Consider the following 3,365-nt stretch of genomic DNA (forward strand, 5'->3'; position numbering starts at 1 on the left):
ATATTATCAATCTGACAAAAGAATCACTACAAATTCTATTAAATCCTTTTTTAAATAGGGGTTTTCATCACGTTTAGAAATCAGACTGTAAACAACAATTTTCAGTGCATGTTCAAGGTGTGTTACAGGCCTACATCTATATCAGAATCTCAAATTACACATTTTCAAAGTATACTGTGTGACACATATATTGTACTACATAGTTCTTGTTTATTTCTTGTCACCTATTTGTTATATCTAACAATAGGATATTCTAGATCAACTCCCCGCATAGACCCCCTTCAAGGGAGGAGGATGCAGAGGCCAGCAACAAGGAGCGGGTGTGGGTGCTCATCCTCGCTGCTGACCACAAGTGCTGCGACAAACTTTGGGCAGAATTCGATCCCTCCACGGGTATGAGCAAATCAAACACTGCTTACTTCTTTCTGTCTGTTGTCTGCTGAAGTAGCTAATAGACCGCTTTAGAATGTTGTGAGCTTGGTTATTTTACATTGTTTGCTAATATCAAGCAAAGAATGAATGCTGGAGTGTGTTACCGTGCTTCATTACAATCCCTAGAAAACTTTAGAAAGGGTGTTTCTGTCCACCCACATAAATCAAAAGATAAATCTATGATTGCGCGGCAGGCCTGATAATCCAGACCAGACCAATCAAAAAAGAGGACAATCTGTGACTTGTTGATTAATTAACAAACCCGGTGTTGTTGTCCACTACCAGCCGGCCGGAGGCCCCAACTCGTTTGGCTCCGTCTACGCGGTGCCAGGAGATTAGCACATGGATGCATCCGCCGGCAGTACCAACTGCACATCAAAGAACAACGGATTAGTACGTTGACAGGGATAGAAAGAAAAATATGAAACTCGGACACACAGAATTTGCAGTTATCAACAAACACTAATTTGAATACCTTCTAAATCTCACATAGTGCAGGGCTGCTCTGAATATCATTGTGTTCCGTAAATAATGTTCCTTTCCTAGTCTACTACCGGGTGCACAATCCATCGACCACCATGATCCTCTGTCACATTAAAGCTGTCCTACATCATCAGATTGGAGTCTTTGCTCTTGTTGATAAATTGCGTAACACTCTGAAACACAACGATATTTTTTTACTCATCAGATTCAGATTGGAGTCTTTTTTTACTCTGAAACACAAAAAGAACATTGTCCCATTGTCAATGGAGTAAAGAAAGAATAGATTATCTTAATGCCCTCGTATTTATGAAAAATATTTATTCAACAAAAACATGTCTACCTGCCCACTTCATTGCAAACCAACTCACGTGTGCAGCAACATTATTTATTAATTAATGTAAAATATGTCTGCCACTCAACAAAGTTTAGAACCAAATGGACAACTATGAAGAAGCATAAATATTTTGTAATCCTTTTTAGCTTCCCTTACATGTTGTAGGCAGCATACGATACTTATCTGAAATACCTAAAGGCACAAGAAAAGCTAGTGTAGAATGAAGGAACTTTAATCTAACCTTGCTCAATCTGGTGTATTTCCTTGAGCACCCATGCGAGTGTCTTAGCTCTTCTTCGTACGCATGGGGCACGAGCATGTTCTCCAGGGAGGACAGTAGCTCTCACCCACGACCTCCTCGATGTCGTTGGCGAAGTAGCAGAGGGTGACAGCGTGGAATTGCTTGGTCGCTTGTGTGGGTGACCTCAAGGCGTTGCTGGTGGGAGGTCACAGACAAGCGCGTGCTGTCAGTGAAGACGGATCTAGAGAACAAGAATTCAACCTACAATTAAAAACTGCACATACATACTATGTATGCCCTCCATATGTCTCAATTCAGATTACACATGTCTTACCTGCATCTCAATACTCCACATAATGTTGGTCACTCAGATTGTCCTCCTCGTCTTCTACAATTTTGCTGTTCGTGTACGCTACCCTATCCCCTGGTCAAAAAGCAATTACCGATTAGTGCAAAGGGATAACATAGAGAGGGCAGAAAAATGACCGGTGCAACTTCCAGCCACATCTCTCACAAATTCATCTCCATTGCCAACCAAATACGAGTGCAAAATCGCCTGCTCCCTAGCCTCTCAACCATGTCAGGTGTAAATAGAACAGCCGCCAGTCGTCGCCTCTGCCCATCGACCACACATCATGCAGAGAACAAGACGTACAATGCTGAGAGAACAACACGTACAATATTGAGAGAACTATGGCATGATTCAGAGAAAAACCGTCACGTTCCTCGTGCACCGTCAGCACACACCAAGCATGATTCAAAAGTGGTGGATCCAAAATTTGCAAACTTACTGGGAGAAGTGCTATTGAAAGGTACCGTGCAGGTTAGCTAGGGCGAGTCCTCTGGAAGGGGATACGTCCCATTCAGGCTGACCCCCCTTTGCTTTGGTCTACTGTTGTTAATTCTCTGCTGAATAAATACCAACGTCGGCAATGGATGTACAAATTTTGTGGAGTCACCATGGCGATGCAAGATCTGAAGAAAATATAGTGGGGCCTGACCTTGCTGCTGCTGACTAACATAGATTGAGAAGGCAATGGCTGCGGGCTTCGAGTACGACGTCAGGGAGGATGATGCCTAGGTCGTTGAATGTATCCCCAACCATGGATCTCCTCTTCCTCCTTTTGATCGCCTCCCGATCTCACAAGCACCCTTGCCCGGGATACATGGACACCGTACACGCGGGAAGATGGATAGAGCCACACACCCCTACCTTGACCAATCACTGATGTGGAGGGGGTCAACGATGGCCGGATCTGGAACGTCGGCGGGTGGGGAGGCCACGGTCGTCGTGGCGCCGATTGATATCCATGGCAAGGCGTCTTCGCAAGGGAGGCGGTGGCGTGTGGAGAAGGATCGGCAAGGCTCCTGAAGGGGATCATCTTCGGATCCTCGACATGATGGGCAGCAGGTCCTCAACGGGATCGACGGCGTCTCCTGAAGTGGATCGTGGGCAGCGGCAAAGGGATGGAGCGGCGGCGGCTTTGATGTGCGAGGTCGGCGGCGAAGGGATGGAGCGGCGGCGGCGAAGGGATGGAGCGGCGGTGGCGAAGGATGGAGGGCGGCGGCGCATGATTTGCTGAGTGAGTCGTGCGTGCGAGTGGTTCTCGCTCGAGGGTGGGCGGCCTCGCTCGTACGTGCGTGCGATTGTTTTGGGTTTTTTTTCGCTGGTTAATTTTTGCTGGTTTGTGCTTGGTGGTTTATTTTCGATCGTCTCAGTTAATTACGACGGGAGGTTGGGCGTGTGCCGGACTCGATCGCGGGGTTTTTCTTGGTTTTTCGCGTCTGAGAGGGAGGTGGGAGGAAGTACCAAAGAAGTACCAAAAAAGACCGGGTGAGGTTGGACGAAAATAAAACTCGAAACGCGACCTACCA

General features: G+C 46.5%; 1 long non-coding RNA gene across 8 annotated transcripts; it reads right to left on the reverse strand.

The window, feature by feature from the left end:
* Positions 1-506: 506 nt before the first annotated feature.
* Positions 507-3,149, reverse strand: LOC123046347 (uncharacterized). Of its 8 annotated transcripts, none has more exons than XR_006422229.1 (6): positions 2,492-3,147; positions 2,307-2,396; positions 1,825-2,105; positions 1,491-1,731; positions 908-1,088; positions 507-800 (listed from the first exon to the last, which is right to left on the reverse strand). It is a non-coding gene; the product is annotated as an uncharacterized lncRNA (long non-coding RNA). The 8 variants fall into 8 exon arrangements; XR_006422205.1 differs by having other exon boundaries at positions 2,307-2,399; XR_006422189.1 differs by having other exon boundaries at positions 1,825-2,396; positions 2,492-3,149.
* Positions 3,150-3,365: the final 216 nt, after the last annotated feature.

This window comes from Triticum aestivum, chromosome 1A, assembly GCF_018294505.1.
Source record: "Triticum aestivum cultivar Chinese Spring chromosome 1A, IWGSC CS RefSeq v2.1, whole genome shotgun sequence".
Lineage (NCBI taxonomy): Eukaryota > Viridiplantae > Streptophyta > Magnoliopsida > Poales > Poaceae > Triticum > Triticum aestivum.